General features: G+C 39.8%; 1 protein-coding gene across 5 annotated transcripts in view; it reads left to right on the top strand.

The window, feature by feature from the left end:
- Window positions 1-26,824, top strand: part of LRRC4C (leucine rich repeat containing 4C) — a 1,028,842-nt gene that overhangs the window by 362,877 nt on the left and 639,141 nt on the right. For all 5 annotated transcript variants that reach the window (XM_060764599.2, XM_060764573.2, XM_060764590.2 and 2 more), the window contains one exon: window positions 16,900-17,001. The gene's annotated coding sequence lies outside the window, so the exon portion shown is untranslated. The remainder of the gene's footprint in view (window positions 1-16,899; window positions 17,002-26,824) is intronic.

Raw genomic sequence — 26,824 nt, 5'->3', positions numbered from 1 at the left:
TCTATGAGTGAAAAACTTTTAAGTCATCCAGTCATCAACTGCCCTGCTCAGCTTTTGCAGACTTAGGCCCATGGTTTCCTTAGTTCCATCTATCCCTCTTTAATGTGGGGCCCAGGTACACTGGGTAGTTTAGCCAGGTATAAATCTGCCCGGGAGCAGCCCTGTATTTAGCACATCCATGCCAAAACTGGACCATTGTCTAGATAGCTTGGCAGAGCATTCGTTCCTCTGGGGAGGCCTCCATCTCACACCCAGAGCCACATCACCATTCCTAGTCAGCAACAGAGTTCCATCCAAGCTTGTCACTGGTGCCTGTGCAGATGTCAGAAAGAGGCACCTACACGACTAAGAAGAAAAATAGAGATTGTTCCCCTCCTTCTTGCTGATCATGTGTGCACCATTTTGACATCAGCAAAGACACCTGTAATGACCAAGAACACAGGTGATACAGTGTGTAGTCTGAATAGTGAATTGGGTTTGATTGGATCCAGTCCCACTGTTCAGATTGTTCCAAAGTCACAGATGCTCCTGAGCTTTTACGAACTCCAGGGTCAAAAAAAATCTGTGATGTTTATAGAAAGCTGTTATGCATAGTGGGGATAGCTAGCAGCCCATTTGGGTATGAGTCCAGGTTTTGAGGTTCACGTGCCCTTTTTGTATGCCTAGGTGGGAAAATGGTGGCCACTTGAGGTATAATTGGTGCTTTCCTTTTTTTTCTCTTGGAATGACTCTCAACCTGTCCACAGATCATATCAAAATCTTTTTTTTTTGCCTTAAAACCTGCCCTCAATTTATACATGAAGCCAACTTATACATGTATATATACAGTATTATAATTTCTAGTGAGTCATATCTTCTCATGCTTTTGTCCAAAATCTCAGTTTATTCATCTTCGACTCTAGTGAAAGTTTAGGTTTGATTTGCTCTAGGACCCATTTATTTGTTTTTGTTTTTCACAGTCCACAGTATCTGTGAAACTCTTTTCTGGAACCACATTTCAAGTTAATGAAAATCTCTGTGGTTGAAAAGTACAAATTAATTCCTCCATAGCTTCAAGAGTCACTGGGTCATATGGCATTAAAATCAGTAGGTAGTGACAGCTTAGATGATCTCAGGTAACCCCATCTTTCAACTAAATAGAGAAGTGAAACCCTGGAGAACAATTGCAATAAAAATTTAATTATGACCCAAAGTATTGTAAGTAGAAGTGTTGTTCCAACCTATTAGGAAGAAATTGGCAAGGATTCTGAATTATCTTTCAAAATGTAGCCCAGATATAATGAAGGATTCTTTACCAATACAGGCCTGCACATTCTGTTATATATCATGTTCAACATCCTGGCTAACTCTACAAATGTAAAGGGGGAATTGTATAATATTTGGGGGAAAGCCCATGATGAAACTGACTCAATGTTTCAATATTTATTTATTTATTATTTCTGGCATTTGTACCCCATCTCTTCTCTACCCCCGAAGGGGGACTCAGGACGGCTTACATTACTAACGGTGCAAGACCGCTACATCACAATTACAATAATATAACACAATCAAATACAAAACAATCATTAAAACCAATACATATAGCATTAATTAAACAATAAAACAAAATCACAGTCAATGTCCATTATGGTGCAAATTACAACTGCTGCCCAAAGGCCTGGCCCCCCAAAAAACTATTTTAATTTTTTTCTGCAGGCCAGGAGGGATGGAGTCAATCTTATTTCATTTGGAAGTGCATTCCATAGGTGGGGGCCCACAGTAGAGAAGGCCCTGTCTCTCATCCCCGCCAAGCACATTTGCTATGTTGATGGAAGTGAGAGCAGGGCCTCCCCGGATGATCTTAGTTTGCGAGATGGGACGTAGAGGCAGATGTGTTTGGACAAGCTGGGCCAGAACCGTATAGAGCTTTATAGGTCAAAACCAGCATTTGCATATTGTTACAAGTTAATGCAATCTGGAATTTCAAATTAGAAATATATTTTCATGTAATGGGTGTGGGTATATCATGTCCATGAGATGGAAAGAGAACAAATAAATCAATGTAATATAACTGTGAGACATAACTATTGCAGTAAACAATACACTGAGAAGCATAACTATCCAAGTGAACAAAATATAAAATGAAAGTACCTAACAAAATAAAAAAAATGTATTGGTTCTGAAATGAATACAGAATCAGATCTAGTTTAATATCCAGCATTCCATAGCTGGCATTCCAAAGATCCCAGTGAAAAAGACCACTGTTTTGTAAATCCATAGTGTCACATACCTCTATTACTGATGGAACTTCCTCAACCAATCTTAGTGCATGCACAAGATTATACGGAGTACAGGCAGTCTCAAAGTTCTGTTACTTTGGTCTCAAATTGAATATTTATGTAAGTTGGAACACTAGCCATGTGTGTGTGTGTGTGTTGGATAGCAAAGGAAAAGTTTAACACTTCTGTTGTTTGTTTTGCCATCTGTGCCCCTGTTCAGAAGATTTCACCTCACTTTCTGTCCCTGTGATAATTGGATTTTGAAAAAAATTGGCTTGTTGTGGAAACAAGGATTAATGATAAAGCTTCTGTGAGGACACCTTTTTTTTTTTTTTTTTTTTTTTGCCATGATAACTCTTTCAGGAGTAAATTTCCTTTCCTAGGGGTAGATTTCTCTTGCTTCTCTTGCTTCCTGTTGTCTCCCCCTAGTCTTAACTATGTTTTTTGTTAAATTGGATATTTGTAACCCAGGGACTGCCTGTACAATGCAATTTTGGGCATTTGAGCCTCAAGTTTGAACCAAAAGATAACCATAAGGGCCCTGAATAGAGCAAGTTCTTCAAGATTGGTGTAACATGGCTCCTTCTGGTAAAAAGCCCCACAATATTTGCAGTTACATCATCTACAAACTGAAGTTCCAAAGGCAATTCCACAGTAATATATGAACATCAGAAATTGGATTACTTCTTTGGCCAAACTCTCCATAGCAGTGGTTCTCAACCTGTGGGTCCCCAGATGTTTTGGCCTTCAACTCCCAGAAATCCTAACAGCTGGTAATCTGTACACATAATGACCTAACAGGGTGTACTGAGTTGTTGTAGGTTTTTCCGGGCTATGTGGCCATGTTCTGGAGGCAATTTTTCTCCTGCATCTATGGCAAGCCTGCATCTATGGCAAGCATCCTCAGAGGTAGTGAGATCTGTTGGAAGTAGGAAAAATGGGTTTATATATCTGTGGAATGACCAGGGTGAGACAAAGGACCTTTTTCTGCTGGGGCTAGCTGTGAATGTTTCAGCTGTTCACCTTGATTTGCATTCAATGGCCTGGAAGCGCCTGGGGGGAATCTCTTGTTGAGAGTGATTTTATGTGCCTGTTTGTTTCCCCTCTGTTGTTTTGCTGTTGTAATTTTTCAGTTTTTTAATACTGGTAGCCAGATTTTGTTCATCTTCATGGTTTCCTCCTTTCTGTTGAAATTGTCCACATGCTTGTGGATTTCAATGGCTTCTCTGTGTAGTCTGACATGGTGGTTGTGAGAGTGGTCCAGCACTTTTCATAGAATCATTTTTCTGAGTTCAAAGCACTGTTTGGCTATTTTGCCTCATGCTGAGATTATTATTATAGATTCAACCAACTTTCTTTCTTTCTTTCTTTTTATTTATTTATTTACAGTATTTATATTTTGACCTTCTCACCCCGCAGGGGACTCAGGGTGGATTACAATGTAAATATACAGACAAACATTCAATGCCATAGACACACAACACATACTGACAGACAGTCAGAGGCTATTTGACATTCCAACTTTTTCTGGCCACCAGGGGAGTTGTCGCTTCACTGTCCATCTGTGACATTGATGAAGTACTTCCTCATTCCCCACATGCTTGCTGGAGATTTTTTTATGGCCTCATAAATTAGTTAAATTAGCCTCCCCACATAAGTGGTACCTAATTTTCCTACTTGATAGAGGCAACTGTCTTTCGGGTTGCAAAGGCTGACAACAAGCTACACAAATTGGCCAGAAGCTCACTCCGACCTGAGCTGGCTTTGAACACATGATCTTTCAGTCAATAGTGATCTTAATGCAGCTAACTCCCAGCCAGCTGCGCCACAGTCCCGGTGCCTTTCTTTCTTTCTTTTGGTATCATCTGGACAATTGACATCAGTTCCACATTCATAACCCAGATCTGTTTGGTTTTTGTGCAGGCTATTTCTATGTAAGACTAGCTCATCAATTCCACGCTTAAAAGACATCACACATTGTGCTGAATTGTTTCATTTAGTTCTTTCTTCCAGCAAGCAGGTTCCATTGTGAGGGAGTTTTTCATATACAAATGTCCCAATTCAAATGTTGATTACAGGGCAAAGTTGTATATTCTTGCTTCAGTTTAGCCTTTTTTGTCATTAGCAAACCTGAGTAAGGGGTGGAGAACTAAACTTCATAGAAATGGAAAACTGAAGTAGAAATAAAAAAATAAAATCAAATAATGAAGTAGATATGCATGTGCATTATGATCTTTCTAGTTCCATTTTAAGAAGAAGTTTAAATATTGCAGTCAGAGATAATCCTGACTCATGAAATAATTATTCTAGAAGGTAAATTTATAGCTGGATAGGGGAAGAGAATGAAGAAAATTAAAAGTGAGGGATGACAGGAACAGTTTCCAATTTCTAGTATTAATGCATCTCTCTCTGATATTGTTGCTAGTGCATAATTCATATATAATTATACGAGACCTCTCTCTTGAAACGTTTAGCATTGCTGTATTAAATTGCACTGTGGCTTAGACTTTAATCTGGTTTGGAGAAGAACTTTTGGAGTCCTAATGCTTTCTTTGAATTAAAGCAACTGTTACAAACCTGATGGGCTTTCTCTTCTCTGAGCTATGCTCCAGTGATGTTCAGATCCATCATTACTCCTGCAAACATGTTTGCGAGTGAAATTGATTTTTATAATTCCTTGACAGATACTCTTCTTCTTTATCATTATTGGCTTTCATTTTACTCTGAAAATCAATTTTTCAAGTATGGGGGGGGGGGGGGAGCATTCAGATATTTTATATCCACTCATTCCTTTTAACACCTACATTTGTAATTGGATTATAAAAAAGGTGTTTGGTGCTCCCCGTGTTCTTTATTGTCTGGTAAGAACTGTAACTTTGTTCTTAGCAACTCCTGCTTTTTTCTAGAAAGAAAATCTAGATCTATAGGTTTATAATTACTGCCATAATGGAGTATTGCAATCAAGGCATTTGCATTTGTATTGCTAATCCAGGAAGAGCCCGCTCCCTTTTTTCAGTTTAAGAGCTTGCTGTGAAGGCAACAGAACAGCTGTTGAACTCATGACACAAGAAAGACAACCTAATGTCAGGGATTCTTTTCACATAAGAAAGTGTTAGACTAAGTTGCCACTTTAACTTCCATGGCTGTATCCTATGGAATAGTTGTGTTTTTACCATTCAGTTTAGCTTTGGAACTCTCTGGCAGACATTTTCCATACCCCCCCCCCCCCCCCACACACACACACACAATGAAAACGCATGCAGTCTTAAATTAAATTTCACAGAATGTAACCACAGCATTTAAGGTGGAATCATAATGCAGTAACTACAAAGAATAAAATAATGTCTCCTCATGCCTGCAGTCCCAAATACATTTTATTTATTTGCAAACTGCATTGCAAAAATACAGAAAAAGTTTTAAAACTTACTAATGTATTATTATTATTATTATTATTATTATTACTATTATTATTTCTTGCCCTCCTCTCCTCATGGCTCAAGACAGACAGATTGCTTAAACATTCATCAAAAACATTATTTAAAATACATATAATAAAATGTATTTCCATGAAATACATATTAAAATACACAAAACTAAGATTAAACATAAGATGCAAGCTTAAATTTTATCATTGAAACTGGCTGGGTAGGCCTGCTGGGAGAGATACATCTTCACTTGTGACTTATGTTGCAACAGTTGATCTAGCTGTCAAAGCTCTTGCGGCAGGTCATTCCACAGTCTTGTGGTAACTGATGAAAAGGTCCTCTGGGTGACAGTTGCCAGTCAGGTCCTGGCAGGCTGGAGCAGATGCCCCCCAGAGGACTTCAGTGTTTGGAGTAGATTGTACATGTGATATATACCCTACTATAATGTAGCCAAAAATCAACAGGTGACTTGAAGACACGTATACACATATGATTCAATTACAGTACATATTCAGATTCAGGAACTATGAAATCTGCTCTCAAGGTTGCTGGTTGTTGCATTGCTACAGAGTCTGTGATAGAGAGATTGACCGGATGGGGTGGGAGATCCTATCTTCAAACAGTGTTGGGGAAAGAAATGTAGAACATGTAGGTGTGTATATATAGTAGCATTCTTTTCTCCGTATACATTCAAAGCACAAGAACCTTCTCCTTTTATCCTGCAGAACCTTCCAGTCATCTATTCTTAGTACTTATTTCTTTTTGTGTACTGAAGAAATTCTACCAGTTTTTTGACAGCTGTCTTTCCCCTCCTGCCATAATCTTCATTACAATGTCATCTTTTTGAGCTTCTATTCATTAAGTTAATTCATTGTATTTGTATTTCAAACATCTATTTTTTTATCTTGATGGACAATTTTTAAAAGATATTGTCGAAGGCTTTCATGGCTGAAATCACTAGGTTCTTGTGGGTTTTTTGGGGCTATATGGCCATGTTCTAGAGGCATTTCTTCTGACGTTTTGCCTGCATCTATGGCAAGCATCCTCAGAGGTGAGGTCTGTTGGAACTGGGAAAGGGGTTTATATATCTGTGGAATGACCAGGGTAAGACAAAAGACTTTTGTCAGTTGGGCTAGGTGTGAATATTTCAACTGACTACCTTGATTAGCATACAATGGGATGACTGTGCCTGGAGCAAACTCTTCTTGAAAGGTAATTAGATGTCCCTGCCTGTTTCCTCTCTGCTGTTTTTGCTGTTGCAATTTTAGATTTTTTTTAATACTGGTAGCCAGATCTTGTTCATTTTCATGGTTTCCTCCTTTCTGTTGAAATTGTCCACATGTTTGTGTATTCAATGGCTTCTCTGTGTAGTCTGACATGGTGGTTGTGAGAGTGGTATAGGATTTAGGAACTAACATTCAACTCTTCTTTGCAGCTATAGGCTGCTGGCTTGCTTACATGTTTTAAGGCAAGGTTGAAAATATAACCTATGCAGACAATCAATCATGCCTGTGTCAAAGCTACTGACAGTGTCTTCTGAAAACAATCTGTATTTTTTATCACAGGGTTTAAGAAAGATTACATAGCAACCAACGCCCATCAAAGTTTCAAGAACAAATCAATGTATGGCTTACCTCCCAAGGTCTGTCCCAAGGTTTTATTGTAACTGACAATGGAAGCGATGCTGCAAAATACCATGCATTGTTGCTTCCTTGCTATTCCCATATGACGTTCTTTATCCTTGACATGCTGCATCGCTCAAATCAATGGACGGTGACATTGAGCCTCTTTCAGATGTCTCCCTCCACTTTACATAGCCTAGCTTTTCCCTCCCTGATTGTTGCCACAGAGCCTGCTCTCATGAATCACTGTAGTGACATACAGTAATTTTAAACTAGTGATTTCCTTTATTCTTTCAAGGATATCAACAGCAGTGTAGCCTCATTTGTTTGATTTACACAGGAAACATCCATAACCACAGAGGTTATGCAACTGTGAGGGCTATTTACATACGTCTCATCCTTTTTTTTTGTCACACCCAACTGGTAAGACTGATAGATATGAAGAACACAAAGAATTGTCTAATGCCTGTCCTGATTGCAGCATTACAGGCAAGTATAGCTGAATTATTCGTGAAGATTTCACAATAATGGAATTGTTTTCCTTTATCAGTTCACCAAAGCCTCAACAAAACCACATTTTGTAGAATTTTGTAGAACCTTTGACAGCAAATACCATGCCATTGAATCAGATATTTGTGGGAATTTTATTTTAAAATGTTTTTACTATTTTGATAGCTACAGTCACCTTGAGTCCCTATATCAGGAGAAAGGTGGGATAAAAATAAATAAATATGGTGAAGTGGTAGAAATAGGAGCAATAATAGATAGTGACATTGTGGCATGCATAGATGGTAAAGTAATAGAAATCACATCTAATATCTATATAGTAAAACAACATCAGTCACATTTTGAGTTAAGAACATGGATTTCCTTTTCACAAAGACTTTTCAGTGGCAACTAAGGAAAGGAAATTTAGTTTGTTTCAATAAAATGTTTTAATTTTTTAAAGAAGAAATAGGAGCAATAAACCATTATATTAGTATAGAACAAAGGAAATGGTGTTATTCATTTAGACTTAGTCTCTACTTTAACCTCATCAGAGTTCCTGATTGTATTTGTAGAAATTTTCCTTAAGAGCATCTTTACAGATCTTTTTTACTTAATGTGCTGGATGTGTGCTGGAACACTGTATAGATAGGTAAACAACTGTATAAAACAAGGGTCCCCAAAGTAAGGCCCACAGGCCCTCACTCTGAATTTTAAGACTACTGCCACCACCATTTGGGCCCTCTGCTACTGCCAGGGGATTTCTTGCATCTTAGCCCTCCTTTTCATTCCTTTCCTCTCTCTAAAACCATCCAAAACAGGCATGGGCTAACTTCTGGTATTTTGGACGCCGGGGTTTTGGACTTCAATTCCCACAATTAATAAGAGCTGGTAGTTTGTCCATGCCTGCTCCAAGTTTGCCCATGCCTGCACCAAAACAAAGGGATCTTTTCCACCTCCTTCTTGCTTCTTAAATCTCCTTCCCTCCCCTCCCCTTCCCTTCCTCTCCATCTCCCTCCAAAACAAAGGGATTCTATTTTGCTTCTTTAATTTCCTTCCCTTTCTCTGTCTCCTTCATAAAAGGGAATCCTCTCCACTACCTCTTAACTCTCCTCTCTGTATTCCCACCCCCCACCCTGCTCCCAAAATGGAGATAATCCTTTTTATCCCATTGTTGCTCCTTCCAAAACTGAGGGCAAGAGGAGGGGAGAAAGAAAGAAAAAGTAAGAAAGCAAAATAAAAGGAAGAAAGAAAGGTAGATAGCAAACAGAGATGGAAGGCAGAGAAGAAAGGGAAAAAGACAGGTAGATAGGAAAAAGAGAGGGAAGGAATTCATAAAACATGCCATAGTGGTTTGAATCTCAGACTGTGGCTCTGAACCCACTGGGTGACATTATCCAAGTCACACTCCCTCAGTCTCAGATGAAGACAAAGGTGATTTTCCATTGAAGAAATCTTAACAAGAAAACTTTGTGATAGGATTGCCTTAGAGATACTCTAATTCTGAAACAACTTGAAGGCACACCAAAGCAGCAGCAGCAATAACAACAACAAACTATAGTCTGCCTCCCCCCAAACAGTCTGAGGCAGGCATCCTCAAACTGTGACCCTCCAGCTGTTTGGGCCTCCAACTCCCAGACGCCCTAACAAGCTTATTCAATTGTCAGGAATTCTGGGAGTTGAAGGCCCAAAGAGCAGGAGGGCCGCAGTTTGAGGATGCCTGGTCTGAGGGATAATGAACAACACTCTGCTTAAAAAGTTTGAGGACCCCCTGGTGTAAGGCTTATCAGACATTCAAAAACTTGAATGAATCCAATGTATCAGGAAAGGGAGCATGCTGATCCTACATCCTTTTTCTCAATATGCTTGTTACATGGGGCCAACCATCTAAAGTGGAGAATGTTCTCTCTATTGGAAGGTTATTGATTCAATTGGAGATTCTTTTGAATCCTTTCAAGTCATTTCCAACTAATGAGATGCCTGGATTTTCTTGGCAAGTTTGGTTCAGAGGGTTCCTTTTTCTTTACCTTCCTATGTGGTTGAAAAAGTGTGACTAGCTCAAGGTCATCTAGTGAATTTCTGTGGCTGAGTGGGAATTAAAAATCCACAAACACTGTGCTATAAAACCTATCACACTCGTTCCCAAAATTTTGTATCAAATAGGAACATTTTCACTTGCTGAAGGAGAAAAGAAGAAGGGAGCCACCCTAGCCTCCCTAAGAGGAAGCTCAAAATTTCACCCTTCTTCTCACCAAACAAGACAGAGGAAATAGTGAGAAAGAGAGAAGGACATCTCCTAAAGATCTTAGAGTACAAACAAGATCATATAGTGGAAAAAATGATTTGTTGAAGGTCACTGTGAATTTGAGTGACCATGTCCAAGGCCAATTCTCTATGAATCACACTTGAGTGGTGCATGAGGCTTTGATTTATTAGGTATATGATACAGAGGCATTTTGGACTCTTTTATTCTATGGATGTTACTATTTGTGCAAAGAACACAAAGCTCTAGCCAAAGCTACACAGCATTTAATATTTGTTCCCATTTCCTTGTTCTGATTACTTATTTTCTGTTCTTTCACTTGATTTATCATCTTTGGCTTGTCCTAAATAAGAAAAAAATGGTCCTGTTAGACTAAGGAAAGCTTTTCATACATTTCCTATTTGTCAAAAACAGAACTGCAGGATCACATTCTCAGTGACAGCTCAAACTCACCCACAAAGTATACATCCTAAGATTCCCCTGAAATTGCTGTTCTGATATATTTCAGTCACTTATCTCTGGAGAACTGTCTTTTCCTTCCCCCTCTTGATAAATTAGTTAACTTGACAAAATTGATTTGAGATCTCTGCTGAGTGCCTCCCATGAGATATTCCTGCTAAATTTAGGATCCAGGCCCAAGAATGCTCTGCAAGTAGGCTGGATTGTTTTCAAGTATGCAGACAGGCACATTAGAAAATCTCTCTCTGCAAAGAAATGTGCCCTTAAACAATTGGGGGGGGGGGTTAAAGTTTCATGATATTAGCTGAATTGCAGGGGTGCATGTGTATATGTGGATGTGTACTTGAATGCACTGATTTTATCCAGTTTGAAAAGATATGTATGTCAGACTTGTCCAATACTTGGATAAGAGACCAGTAAGGTTAGAAATGCCCGCTTGTGGAATTTTGGATAGTGTGGCCACTATCAGCCTTCTCGCCCTGTGACAGTTTGGATGGGGACATAACTTCCATCCATAATTGATTATCTATGAGATCCCACTGCTGGTTAGGACAACGGGCTGCTTCGGAGTGAAATTGCTTGTTGTAAAGCAGCCAGGCGTTGCCTGGGAAGTTAACGTGGACCCCATAAATGATGTTCTGATATTTAAAGAGGGACTTGGCCCTATAAGGGTGAGCCTCAGAAATAATCCCTCCATATATAGTGTAACAGGCCAGCCAATTTTTCCAATTTTGTTCCACCCTGCATTTTTTTATCTTTTCTTTAGTTTCTTCATTTAAATCAGCCTTTTTCTTTTTTGTCAAATTCTCTGAAATATAAGGAGAAAATGTCTATGTATTCGTTTTTTAAATATTTTGTCCAATATCTTTTGTGAGAGGTGTGCCCCCAGCGATGGTGAGGCTGACGTAGAGGGTGCTGGCAATGGCCATTTATCCGTGCCCCAATACTGATTAGCCTCTTCGCAGTGGGCATTGTTGTTGTCAAAGGGGTGTGAGTGTGAATGAGTGTGGTGTTGTCATGTGTTTTAGGTGCAGCCTGGTCAGCTTGTATGGGTGCCAACTAGTGGGCCTGACCCTGACCCTGGTCCCAGGGCCAAGTCTCTGGAGTGTTGGTAGCAATAGAAGTCATCAGCATACCTGCCAAAGGTGTGGAAGCCTGGGTCTGTGAAGATATAGCCACTGCGGTGTCAGAAGTCATCTGGGTCTGGGCCACTGGCATCGATGAAGCTGGTTGGGGACCCACGATGGGCAGAGGGGGTCCTCTCTTGCCTCTGAAGCTTGTGGCGTTGAAGGCTGTCACTCACCCCAGTCTCTGCTGACCTGGTCTGTTTCTAGAATAGAAACACAGGAGATAAGAGCTTTAAAAATCGAGGCTTTACTAGCTTGTCTAGCTGGCCTAAGATCAGCAGATGGGCTAGCCAATCCCCTCTCCCTTTCTAAATTAGTGACACGGGCCAAAAGGGCATTGAGGTCATCAGTGGATATGCCCTCGTTGTTTGACGAAGAGTTGTTGACTGGCGGTGGACTCTTTGTTGTCGTCTTCTTAGCTGGGCCTTTGCCCTTAGGGCCCCCCATGTTCTTTTTCGGCGCCATCCTGTGAAGAAAACAGATGGCCAAAACGTTAAATGAATTAGTAGGTATGGGAACCTTAAGTATGGGGCATTAGCTGCCTGACTGTTGAGACTGCTTTTTCTTATTATTGTATATATAATATGTATAGGTCAACAGCAAGCTAAACTATTGCTAGTCAGGTGCTTATCCTGACCGAGCTGGGTGTAAAAACTCTGACATCGGGGTTAACTGAGGCTTAAGCATCTGACACTATTATATTGTGTTATTGCGGTTAATTGTCGTAATTAGTAGTTTAATTTTTATACTATTACTATTATCATTAATATTATGATAATAGTAACCTGTAGCACTAACAACTTTTGTAAAATCAATTAACTATGGGGTTAAGTTGATAAGCACATGTATAAACCTATTTCTTTGTTGACTATATCGTTTTTGTATACATAATCATAAATAACATAAAAACTTGATAGACTTAGCTGTGTCAATGCTTTAGTAAACACAAACAATATTGTACACTTTATAATATAAACTCTCAGATAGTGAACCATATCAGCTTGTGTATATGATGAAAGACTTCACAGTACAATGGTAGCTTGAATAATAGCCATATGATTTGATTGCCATTTGTCTGTCTCTGTCTTTTATTATTATCATTTATTATTGTTTTTATTATATATTATCAATAACTTAAATTGGCCATAGGGGAGGATGGGGGAGGCAAAGAGCGGCCGGTGCGCCACCAAAAAAGCGCCACGCCACCAGAAGCAGCGTGCCACTGCTGAGAAAGCTGGCCCAATTGGGCCTCGTCTGGCCTCCCGCTGGGCGGAACAGCACGCCGCCAGAACAGTGGCGTGCTGCCTGACAAACATGGCCCAATTAGGCCTCACCCAGCCTCCTGGGCTGGGCTCAGCCTGGGTGCTGTTGGTGGCCACAGCTACGGCAGCGCCGAAGAAAAATCTCCATTGTAAGAGGGAAAAGAAGCCACGCACCACCGAAAAGCGGCGCACGGCAAGAGAAACCGTGTCCCGGAACAGCGGCGTGCTGCCAAACAAAATGGCCTAGTTGGGCCTCACCCGGCCTCCCGGGCTGAGCCAAGCCTGGGTGCCCTCCGCTGCTGCAACCACAGTGGCGCCCAAAGGGAGAAAAGGAAAAAAAAAGAGAAAAAAAGACAAAAACTCCCTCAAAAGAGGGAAAAGTGAGCAGTGGGGCCCATAGGACCGTGAAAAAAAAGGGGGAAGGAACCAGCCAGGACCCTCAACCCCCAGCCCCCGCAACAGCTTCCTTCCTCCTCAATGGTCCAAAGCTGAATGAGGTAGGAAGGCAGGTCAAACTGGGAGGTTAGCTCCTCCCTCTTCAGGAATGTTCCAATGGAACATTCCATCTCTGGCTTTGGGGGAAGAGGCAAATTGCTCTCCCCCCCCCCCCCAACTGCGCAGGAGTGGGAAAGCCCATTAAAAGGTATCCCCCTTTTTTTTCACATGCCTTGTTGTCTTAGAGGATAATACTCCAGTCTGGATATGGTGGTCTATGTCCTGAAAAAAATATTTTCCTTAACACTCATAATATGCGCTATTGCCAGACCATCCTATTCATACATTCATGAACCCCCTAAAAAAACAAGAAAGAAAAATACGTGGTCTTGTTCACCATGTGACCAATCTCTTCTCACTAGGCACAAAGAAAAGTGATGTGAGATCTGGTTTGTTACAGTTATTCATAGAATCGTAGAATAATAGAGTTGGAAGAGACCACATGGGCCATCTATTCTAACCACCTGCCATGCAGGAAAAGCACAAAGTATCCCTGACAGATAGCCATTCAGCCTCTGTTAAACCCTTGTGTTGGCAGGACTGCTGACTGAAAGGTTGGCGGTTCGAATCTGGGGAGTGGGATGAGCTCCCATCTATCAGCTCCTGCTTCCCATGCAGGGACATGAGAGAAGCCTCCCATAGGATGGTAAAACATCCAGGTGTCCCCTGGGCAACGTCTTTGCAGATACCCAATTCTCTCACACCAGAAGCTACTTGCAATTTCTCAAGTTGCTCCTGACATGAAAAAAAGCCTCTGTTCAGAAGTTTCCAAAGAAAGAGTCTCCACCAAACTCTGGGGCAGAGAGTTCCACTGCTAGACAGCTCTTACTATTAAAAATTTCTTCCTAATGTTCAGTTGGAATCTCCTTTCCTGTAATTTGAGACCATTGCTCCAGTTTCAAGGGCAGCAGAAAACAAATCTGTTCCCTCTTTCTTATGATACATTTATTCATGGCTATCATGTCTCCTCTCAACCTTCTCTTCTGCAGGCTAAACATGCCCAGTTCTTTAAGATGCTGCTCATAGGGCATGGAACCGTTGAGAATTATAGTCAAAATATATGAAGGTTACGCCAACTCATAGCAGAGAGGCTGCATGCTAATCAAAGCTGGCCATATCCTCTCCTCCCGCCTCCTCTGAAGATTTTGAAATTCATGGAGAAATTGCCAGGGACTTAGAACTTTTTTCAAGTGAGCTGAAGATGGCCCATGGTTGGTTCTGGCTAGTACAGTCATAGCAGGCACCGTGTACCCCTATGTACTGCAAAGCCACATATCCGAATAGACTCAACCAAGCCTGTAGCCAGGATTTTGATTCGGGGGGGGGGGGGGCTGAGTCTGAGTGAAAGAGGGTCTACCCTAGCAAACCTTTTGTATCGTTACCCCAATACCCCCATGCATATGAGATATATTGAGCATGGTGATCAGATCATGATACGAATAAACATAACAGTTTAAATAATGTACCTAAGGCCATTTCGCAGACCACCATGAGAATTTGGGGGGAGGGGAAGTCCCCAAAGCCCCCCCCCCCCCCAGGTACATGCCTGGACTCAACTGGATTTGACCAAATTTAACTATGTCCTGATATTGCAATAATATGCATTCTGCCTTTGGCATCCAAGTAGGAATGAGGAAGGTTCTACAGATAATGTGATCCTTTCTGGGGATGCAGTAATTTGGATCTCCTTACAAGTAGCTTACAAGTTATTTATACATGGCTATAATGTCTTCTCACAACCTTCTCTTCTTCAGGCTAAACATGCCCAGCTCTTTAAGTTCACTCCTCATAGGGCTTGTTCACCAAATCCTTGATCATTTTAGTCACCCTCTTCTGGACACATTCCAGCTTGTATTGTATCAGCTCATCTGACTTCAGGAAGATATCTTTGTGAAAACTCTTTTCTCTGCAAGTACTTAAAGTGTTGAGAGCACAGAATGAGAGACCTTACTTGATTATCTTCAATATTATCTTTCTGCTCATGGTTAATCTCAGCAGTATCTTGGTCAAGCGTGGAAGTAAATAAAGCATTAGAATGTATCCCATGTTACTAGGAAAATTAGCAGACTTTAGCACTGGACTTTTAAAAAAGCCTTAAAGGATTTGAACCTTCTCAGTGTAAGACGAGAAGAAAATTTACTGCCAATCTGCGGAAAGCTTCTGTATTTGCAAGAACAATAATTTTGCACAGATTGCACAATTTCACATGTGTAGCTAAACTCTCAATAGCTTCAGTCTTATTACATTGACTTCAAAAAAATAGAAGCACTTGATTGTTTCTTTGTGTCTTGTTTTCAACTATTATTTAACCTTTTTTTCTTTACTATATGTATGTGTTGCTTCACAAAGAAGAAAGAACTTTTTAGAGGCTGTGCAAGTTGTAGAAACTATGGGCTCTTTCAGGCAGCATCAAAATGCAGGTTAAAAAAAAGTGGAGTGAGCTTAAAAAATTATTTATTTATTTACAGTATTTCTATACCGCTTTTCTCACCCCTAGGGGGACTCAAAGCGGTTTCAGTCCGGGTAAATTGTCAGTCCTGGTAAATTGTCCTTGCTTTCCTTTGAAGCAGATTTTACAAATCTGCAAAATGAATGGGGGACATCCATTGGAAATTCTTGGATTTCTTAAATTGCCTCTTCGAGATGCACTGGACCTTATATGCGCTCATGCAGAGATTTAAATGTACACACAAGTAGAGTTTATATTCTCTCTCCTCACCCAACTGTAAACTCAAGCTCTGTTTAATATTATAAATATCAGAACAAAGTAACAGTGCTTAGATTGAGTTACTTGTGTGTCTGTGGCTCCAATTTTTTTTTGACAGCCCAATTGGCTGATTTGGGCTTTTAAAATGAGTACGTGCATTGAAGCAGTCCACACCAGGGGATGGAAAGGAAGTCACTTTTTTGAGTGTACAAATATACAAACGAAGGTGCTCATTTTGTTTGGCCAGAATTGGGTTCTAAGCATACCTTTTAAACACATGCTTTTCAGCTATTGACCCATTTGCACATGGACTTTCCTGAAATCTCATTTAGTTGTCCCCCTTTTATCCTAGTTACATTACATCTGGGTTTGTAGGAATATGTAGAAGGGCCCTATGACATAGCAGTCAAAGGCTTGATGACTCATCCTTCTTTTAGAAGCAACAACTGTTGTGGAGGTTGTTTTGGTAGTTGAGGTCACCTCTTTCATCTAGGAATGTAGCAAATATGTCATGTCCCTAATCAAAAACCTTTAAATTATTAGCTAGTGTGTAATTTAGGTAAAGGGGAAGAATACGTTAGAGATTTACAGCTTCTGTGTTAATATGATGGTGATTTCATAATTTCCTAAAACCATGGGGTACACAGCATTAAGCATCTGCATAAATTAATGAAATATGAACAGGATTAATAAGGTCCATGCAATATAATAAAATAAAATAGTTGTTACTGTACAGTATAAAGTCTCTAGCCTGGAATTATTTAACTTTAGATTCGTTTTCTCTCTTCTTTTCAGAAATGGATATCTTCCATACTCAAGAGCATGTTGGCCTTAATATATGGAGAGCAAAGAAAACATCATTTGAAATGACATGCTGAGTACTGTGTGAGTGTACTGGTTAGTATCTTTACTATGGCTATACCACAGTTGTTATTGATTGAGAAATAGATTTTTTTTCATAGAAACAATCTTGCTTGGATATGTCAATTGTAAAGCAGTTGCCAAAATAATATTAGTACCTGTCTCTTGGGTCAGGACTAAGATGCAACATTATACCCTTTTCCTGTTCCTTAAGATTTATTATCTGTGGGTATTCTTCTTTCACCAGCACACTAAATTGCAGTTTATATTTGTTGATGTTTAAATAACTATTTTGGAATTGTAGAAATGGGCAGGTGGTTTTGAAAAGGGGTAGAGAATATTTGTGACAACCTTTTTGGATTGTCACCCAAACTTTTCCAGTGCAGTTAAGTCTTTGATCTTACATGATGAGTGTTTTTGAAGGGCTAGGTCATGTCATTGCAGTACTTTGTAAGAACACCTAGCAACAGAAAGCCACAAATCTCCTTTAGTACATACTTAAAATGTCTGGCTTCAGAGAAGAGAAATTACTGACAATTCTAAAAAGAGACTGTTTGTGCTGCTATCAAAAGAGCACTTAGGGCTGAAATCCTTGAGTATACTAGTTAAATGATATGCTACTAGAAAAAAAGCAGAAACAACCTGAATATTTTCTTTCCTGATGGATTGATGATTGATTGATAGCCCATGGGACTCAAAGCAGCTTACAATACTCTATGGAATTGTTTTGGATATGAACAAAGAAAGATCCAGGCCCATCTACCACAGATTTCCTTCACATGTTTAGAACTATAACACCCACCATTTCTTTCCCCCAGACATGCTGACTTGGGTGTGATGAGAATTGGAATCAACAGCAGCTAGAAAAGCCAAACTTGATTGGAGAAGGCTAATGTAGAATCATACATCTTTCATGCCTATTTTTCAACATGCATTAGACCTCTGTCACAGGTAGTGTTCTTATCTGGGGAGAGGAGAATTGTATCCTACTTAGCAACACTAGTTCCTGAGTACATACTCTTATGTCTAAGAAAATTCAAGCCTTTTTGTTTTTAAAGGTCATTGTAAGATTTATGATAATTAATAAAGTTTAGCAAAAAAAAATTATAAAGGCCTTAGATAATCAGCAGAGTGACCTGATGTCTATTTAGACTTTCTGGCCATTCTTCTCCCCAGAAATAGCATCATGGTGACCTTTATGCAGCAGGGATATCACATATTAAGCCAGTGACCTACAGAAAAAATTAATCAAAGTGTATTTCTCTTTTAGCCCACAGAACATACTAAGTAATATTAATTATCTGCTTGGGGACATTGCATTAAAACACCAGAGAAGGACAATGGGCCCCTTACTTTAATACTGACTGCAACTGATATCTTCTCATCCTCTGAAGTTGTAAATGTCTCTAAAATATTGGATATATTCGCTGAGGTCCAGATCCTTCACATGCTCATGACACATTACCTACCCTTTGAGTGTATGATAAATATGGAATTACATTCAGGTATGCTAGGAATGTAATTTTTAATGAGTTTTGTTCTCACAGTTGAGAACAAACAATTTTAACATTTTTCTTCTCATTGGAAGATTCTCAAACGTTATTCATAGTTTGGGACTTATTCTGTGTTTTTTTTTAAAAAAAAGCATGAGTACTCTTTAATAGAAAATAGCATTTTCTGAGGGTCTTATCAGGGGCTTTGGAACTCCTTTCCCAGAGAAACCACAATGCCTTTGTTTGCAGTCCTTCCTTTGACAAGCATAGTTTGTTTGTTTTTTTAATTCTAGCAGGGTTTAAAAAGGAAATAGTTTAAAGAAAAGAAACTTGCAAGGGAGTCTTGAATTATTTTAAAGTGAGCTATTTTAAATTGGGTTTTATTTTTAATGTGGGTTTTTTTCTTTTTAATTGTATGTTCAAATTGTTTAATGCTGTAACTAATTCTACATTAAGGTTCACTTTTTATGTTTTTAGATTTATTATTCTCATCTCAAAGACTGCCATTTAGAGAAAAATGAGGTGGAAGTGTTGTTATTGTGTCAACAACAACAGCAACAATGGCAGCCAGTATTCTACATTAGCCACTTCCTTAAATATTTTAACTAAGAATTCATAATCTCTCCTGACCCCACCCCCTTTCCAATGTTGTGGTTATCCACAATAAAGGATTAGGTTGAATTGGGGATGAGCAGAGTTTTTATGTTTTTTTTTTGTTTTTTTTGCAAAAGGAAAATTAAAAACACTTAAAAGTTTTAGCCATCTGAACAGATATTAGGTCAATTGGCAGTTATAAATTAGCCATTCTTAATTTCCATTGCTGAAAAAGATTTCCTGGGTGAACATTTATAGAGAAGCTGGGTTTAACTAACTAATGTTTAACACTGATCATCAAGAAGTAGAGTTACTCTTTATACATTGGTGGATTCAATACATTGAGTGTTGTCCAGTTGTGTTGGAAAGATCACGTGCCACCTCAGTCCAACTTTAAATGCAGCAGACAAGAAAGCACATACCAGTCAACAGATTGGTCTAATGCAAAGAAGTAGCCAGGTAGATAACCGATGACGTATAAGATCAGCTGTCAAAAAACTCAGAGGTCTGCACTGAAAAGCGCTGAGCTTGTAGGAAATAGGTTGTACATTTTTGCAGATATTTTAAAGGAAATAAACCTTTTGTAAATACATCCTGCTGTCTTATTTCTTTGCTCTTAGTGGCCGTGGTTCTGTTCTACTCGATTAAGATGAATGGATAAATATTCATCTTACGATTAGCATTTCCCATAATATGTGTAATTGTTGCATGGGTGCATAATTAATTCATTTCAATGTGCTTTCAGGAAGGGCTGCTTATATTTCTTCTTGCAAACAAGACAATCTGCTGCATACACCATTTCACACTGTTTGTTCTTATATCATTATTTGTTTGCAAAATCTTTAACTTGGTTAGATGTGTTAGTCTGTTACAGCAAAAAGAGTGTTACGGCACCTTAAAGACTAACAGGTTTATTACAGCATATGTTTTCCTGAACTTGTGGCCACTTTATCAGATTCAAGAGGTGTCATCTTCAGTTGTGTCTGATATATACAGAAAAAAATGTAAACAGTTGGGTCAGAAGCCCATGAAATTCAAAGGTTACAATAAGATTGTAAGATAGCTATTCTTACATGATGACATCAAATTAAGTATTGGTTTCTGTATATCTTACCAATTTGGCCTTTCTGTTTTAATTTTTTATTCATACTAAGAGTGGGTGGCTTTTATAGCGTTCAGGTTACATATGCTATTGACTGGCAATTGAGGTTAAAAATATTTGAAATTATTCAGAATTTTTTTAGTGGATTGGGCATTGATAAAACCTGATGAGAAGGATCCTGGACTGATGATAATCTTAGAAAATTAAATTGTTTATGCAGAGAATGCACCATTTTGTAACTGGAGATTTATTCTGTGCATTATGCATGGTTATTTTGCCTAAAAAACACTGTTCTCTGCATTAAACCAACACATAGAAATTTTGCATCAAGTCTCAAAATTTTGAATAGCCTTCACAAATGGTGCAGTTTTAAAAACTGTGTTGCAGTAGAAAAAAAACATTTCTAAAACTACTCATTGCTTCCTTTGAAAAATAATTACTTTCCTGGTTTAACAAGCAGCATTCACATGTACAGACATGGAGCCCCTGGTGGTGCAGTGCGTTAAACCCCTGTGCTGGCAGGACTGAAGACCGACAGGTCGCAGGTTCGAATCTGGGGAGAGTGCAGATGAGCTCCCTCTATCAGCTCCAGCTCCTCATGCAGGGACATGAGAGAAGCCTCCCACAAGGATGATAAAACATCAAAACATCCGGGCATCTCCTGGGCAATAAGATCTTGCTACTTCACTGAGACCTCCCCACCACAATTGATACAGTGAGAGAACTTGAGACTCTGTGGCCACTTGCTGGGCCCATCCTCGACCGGTTCATCCCGCTGGACGCAGGGGCTGTCGATAGGCTCATAGCTGCAGCTAGACCGACCACTTGCTCCCTCGATCCATGTCCCTCTTAGTTGGTGAAATCCTGCTTGGAGGGATTACGTGACCCTCTGTTGAAGATTATAAACAGCTCCCTTGAGCAAGGAGTTTTTTCAGAGGGTTTAAAAGAGGCGGTGGACTCTCCCCTGCTGAAAAAACTAGACTTAGTTTCTTCGGTTCCCTCCAGTTACCACCCAGTTTCGAATCTCTCGTTCCTGGGCAAGGTGATTGAGAGGGCAGCAGCTGAGCAGTTGCAGCAATTCCTAGATGACACAGCCGGACTAGATCCCTTCCAGTCCGGCTTCCGTGCGGGGCACGGGACAGAGACTGTGCTGGTCTCCATCACAGATGACCTTTGATATCAGCTTGACTAGGGCGGGTCAGCTCTGCTTGTGTTATTGGATCTCACAGCAGCATTTGACACAGTCGACCACCTTGCTGCTGTTGGAGTCAGGGGGACAGCTTTAAATTGGCTGTCCTCCTTTCTTCACAACCGTGGACAGCAAGTGGAGAGGGGAGGCCTGGTCTCTGAGAGGTCCCCTCTATCTTGTGGGGTTCCTCAGGGGGCCATTCTCTCCCCTCTGTTGTTTAACATCTATATGTGGCCACTTGCTCAGCTGGTTCGAGGTTTTGGGCTTGAGTCTTATCAGTACACCGATGACACTCAGCTGGTGCTGAAGATGGAAGGCCGACCGGACTCTGTACCCGATTATTTCCATCAGTACCTCGAGGCCGTTACTGGATGGCTGCATGCCAGCAGGTTGAGGGTGAATCCAGCAAAGACGGAGATCCTATGGCTGAGTCAACCGGACAGTGGGGATATCCAGCTGCCTACCCTGGATGGCGAGGCGCTACGCCCGTCATCATTGGTAAAGAGTCTGGGAGTCCTTTTGGACCCTCTGCTGACCATGGTGGCCCAGGTCTCCGCCATTAGCAGAACCGCTTTTTTTTCATCTGCAGCAGGATAGACAGCTGGCCCCCTACCTGTCCAGGGATGACCTAGCTACGGTGATCCAGGCTACGGTCATCTCAAGACTGGACTACTGTAACGCCCTCTACATTGGCCTTCCTTTGTCGGTGATCCGGAAGCTCAAGTTGGTACAAAAGGCAGCTGCTCGGCTTCTTGCGGGAATTCCGATGAGATGCCACATAACACCAGCTGCATTGGTTACCAATTGAGCATCGGATCACTTTCAAAGTGATGGTACTCACCTTTAAGGCCTTGCATGGTCTGGGGCCGATGTACCTGAGGGACTGCCTCACCCCTTACCAACCCCAGAGATCCCTCCGTTCTGAGGACCAAGATCTATTGGAAATTCCCAGTGTCAAGACCTTGCATCTAACAGCAACCAGACGCAGAGCCTTTACAGCAGTGGCACCATCACTCTGGAATACTCTGCCACCTGAAGTCCATGCCTTGCGGGACTTATCAGCTTTCCGCAGGGCATGTAAGACATACCTGTTTCGACAGGCCTTTGATTTTTGATATTGCTGTTTTTAAATTGTTTTAAATTGTTTTTAAATTGTGTTAGATTTTAGCCATTATTTTAAGCCGCTCTGAGCCCCAGGGGAGTGGCGCATGTAAGTTTGAATAATACATAAATAAATAAAATCCTTGCAGATGGCCAATTCTCTCACACCAGAAGCAACTTGCAGTTTCTCAAGTCGCTCCTGACATGACCAAAAAAAATATATACTTGTACAGACATGATGCACACATCCACAAATACAGACAGAAAATCCAGTCTAGCTTTCACCCTCCTGAGAACCAGCAGTCATGATACAGATTATTGGAAAGTGGCTGACGTTACAGCTTCACACATTACCTCCATCTGACTATTCCATTGTAGTGTGCTAGATTGAGGGAAAAAGGGAATTCCCTCCTCAGAAATGCTGAAAGGTTTACTGGAATGAGGTCAAGGTTAGAGCCTGTCAATCACTATTCCATTCATCATAATAAAACTGGTGGAAAATGGTGTAGTACTTACCTTCCTATTCTGGGTAAGACAGCTCAATATGATGTCTATACCCATATCAAAGTCACTCCACTGACTGCAAATTAGTTGGTTTTGACTTTTAAAGCCAGGATCCAGGTTACTTATGGGATTGTTTTCTCCCGTATGACACTTAGGTCCTCTAGAGAATGCTTACTCCAACCACCCAGAACCTGACTGGCAACCGTCACCTAGAGAACCTTTTCATTGGCTGCCCCAAAACTGTGGAATGACTAGCTAGAAGAGATGTGACAGCTCAACCAGCTGTCGAAATTTAAGAAATAACTGAAGAACTATCTCTTCCATTGGGCCTACCCAGCCAATTTTTAATTATGAATTTAGATTAATTTCTGTCTTTACTGTATTTTACTCTTTGTTCTGTGCATTTCAATATATGTATTTCATATAAAACATTTAATATATGTATTTTACATAATGTGTTATGATGAAGTATGTTGTTCCGCATCTCAAGCTGTGATAATAATAAGAAGAAGAAGAATGTGTGAAGAAATTCATCCTTGTGTTCCACAGAAGATTCAAATTTCCACCAATTTGCTAAAATATTATTTCTTGTGCTGGCAGTAGCTTTTTTGTTGCAATTTAAATGGCGTCAATATGGGAGAAGAGGATCAGGACATTCTGAGCTACAGAAGTGGGCTATCAGACAAATATGCAACCTATGGGATACGATTTTCCCAACCATTCTTTTATCCCTATGTGTTGCCTTCCTAAACTACAGTTGCAATTTAGCCCAAAAATTCTTAACTGTGTCCAGCAAATATATTTGAAGTATGAGGTATTTTAGGGCTTCTTAAACATTTTCAACTCATGACCCCAAGTATATAGGTATTAGGCATTTCTGTGCTGGACCACACCAACAACCACCATGTCAGACTACACAGAGAAGCCATTGAAATCCACAAGCATGTGGACAATTTCAACAGAAAGGAAGAGACCATGAAAATGAACAAAATCTGGCTACCGGTATTAAAAAACTCTAAAATTACAACAGCAAAACAACAGAGAGGAAACAACCAGACACAGATTAACACCTCCCAGCAAGAGATTTTCCCAGGCTCAGGCAGGCCTTCAAATGCTAATGAAGGTGATCAGCTGAAACATTCACACCTAACTGCAGCAGGGAAGAGCTCCTCGCCCCACCCCAGCCATTCCACAGATATATAAACCCATTGTCCTAATTCCAACAGACCTCACTACCTCTGAGGATGCTTGCCATAGATGCAGGTGAAACGTCAGGAGAAATGCCTCTAGAACATGGCTCTATAGCCTGAAAAAACCCACAAGAACCTAAATGTTGTTTGTAAAAACTTTGGAAATTCCCCAAAAATCTGTGGATGAGCTACACATTCTGAAACTTGATGTGCTAACAGTGGTAAATGTATTTTATAATTGTAGCAAGTTTCATACCAATAGCTCTAACAATGATGGAGAAAGTTTCCCCATTGGCAAAAATAATTACTTAATGAAATGTAACAAAAAAGTACTTAACTCATTATAGTTACATTGCAGATCCCATCCAATTTTGGAAACACTTTAGAAATGATTTCCCCCACCCCCTAATTTTGTAATGAATATTGAAACATTTATTTTATTCATTGCACAGGCCTAACAGGTATGCAAAATATGTATACAAATCAAACTTTTTAAAAATTGGATTTTTAAATCTGTGGATATAGAGACCCAGTTAGTGCATGTCTAAGTACTTTGAAGTACTTTGGCCATATAATGAGAAGATAGGAAAGCTTGGGGAAGATAATGATACTGGGGAAATGGGAAGGGAAAAGGAAGAGGGGTCATTCAAGGGCAAGATGGATGGATGGTGTCCTTGAAGTGACTGACTTGACCTTGAAGGAGCAGGGGATGGCGATGGCAGACAGAGAGCTCTGATGTGGACTGGTCCATGACGTCACAAAGAGTAAGAAGTGACTGAACAAATAAGCAACAAAGTCCTAAGTACATAAAAACCAAATCTCATGAGTAAAATACAGTGAGCCCTCATTATCCACTGGGGGTTGATTCCAGGACCCTCCATAGATAGCAAAATCCTTGGATTCTTAAGTCCCATGATAGACAAAGATATAGTAAAATTGCGTTCCTTATATAAAATGGCTTTTTGAATGCAGAATTACAGATAATAATAAACACTGCTGAAACTAACTATTTCTGGTGGAAGCATACTACAAATTGTACTGGAAGACTTAGAAAATGCCTAGAAAAAACACATATCTAACATTTCTATGTCATCCAACATGACTCTATGGCGAACCTCCAGTGGAAACCCTAGAAAATACTTAGAGAACATATTGCTTTTTGAATGTGTGTAAGAAGAACCCTTGGTACTGGCCCCACAGATATATGGTGGTTTTATATTACTGTTTTTAATAATATGGTTTCCTAGGTGTTGAGGAATTGATTTTTCAGCCAGAAAATGAATAATTGTGAATATTCTCTCCATCTCTACTGTCACATGACCTTGGGAAAAATGAAATTGCTAGTATAGTTCAACAAGATCCCAGTAGCTATGTTTGATTTTAGCATTTTCAAAATTGCATACACTATGTGAGAATGAAGCATCCTGAGAATGCCTGTTTGTCTTTTAAGAGCCAGTTTCAAATTAAAAGGCAGCAAATGCCATACTTGAATATTGTGAACTATTATTTACAATTATGTATAAATATAGGCAAAAAACATAGCTTAGAAATGCAGAACAATATGTTACAGGAATATGCACAAAAGCTTTGTTTACTGAGATGTCAGCTTGCATGCAGAAATGCCGTTTAGCAGTGGTAACAGAAATTACATTTCAATCAATATGCTCTTCGCTATTAATCTGTTTTTCTTTCATCTGAAGAGACCATAATAACACATTAGACAAATCATACTGTTTAAAAAAGTAATTTGAAATAAAGGGGCTTTTGAATCCTTGTATTCCAAGCACACGTTTTTGGAAGGAGTAATTATATGTTCTTCTGCTACTAATGCATGGATTTATGCTTGCCTCCTGGATTCATAAGTATTTTAGGGCAAGGTAATTGTAACAAGTAGAGTTTTTCTCTACTGGAGAAAGGCATGATCCAGTTCTCATTTACTCATCATTTGCATGTGATTAGTATTCAAGATAAAACACTTGAGGAAATAACATCTGAACATCCTTAAACTTTGGAAATTTTGATGGTTTAGATGGGCATGATACAGCCAATAATCTGTTATGCACTTTTAAGGTAGGAGTCAGATTGTCAATGGACTGTTTCAATGAATGTAAGGAGAAAGAAAGACAACAGTAGGTCCAAATACTGTTTACCTTTGGTTGCTCATGGTTGGAAGTCTGATTCCTGGCTATTGTCACCTATGTGAGGGGCTTGAAGTCCCTCAATGTCTTGTAGCTGTCCATAAATCCTTCTGGCTTGATTCAGGGGTTTTGATGTATGCACACATGCCCTATCATTTACATTAAATCAGAAATGAAACTCCTATGGAGCTCCAGATGATAGGATTACAGATCCTACCAGATTATGTAGTAATAGAGGATGGGCATTATAATCCAAGAGCATCTTAAATAACACCTCCTGCATACATGCGAAATATGGTGGATATTGTAGAGAGGGAAGCATTTAAACAAGAGGTTCAATATCTCTGACTATTCCTTTGCTTCAGGACTCTCGCTTCATTCAGCTTCTTGCTTTTGGCTTCTCTCTTGGGAAGCTTTGATATCTCCTTGTCTCTCAGGTTCCAACGAACCTAGAAGTTTTTTTCTTTCTCTTTGTCAAATCAATATTTTGTTTTCCAAGAGAAACACTTGCTTATTTAACAAATGACCTTTAAAATAAAATGGAATAG

Source organism: Anolis sagrei, chromosome 1, assembly GCF_037176765.1.
Source record: "Anolis sagrei isolate rAnoSag1 chromosome 1, rAnoSag1.mat, whole genome shotgun sequence".
Classification (NCBI taxonomy): Eukaryota; Metazoa; Chordata; class Lepidosauria; order Squamata; family Dactyloidae; genus Anolis; species Anolis sagrei.
The sequence above is the reverse complement of the archived record's forward strand: the minus strand, read 5'-3'. Positions and strand labels throughout refer to the sequence as shown.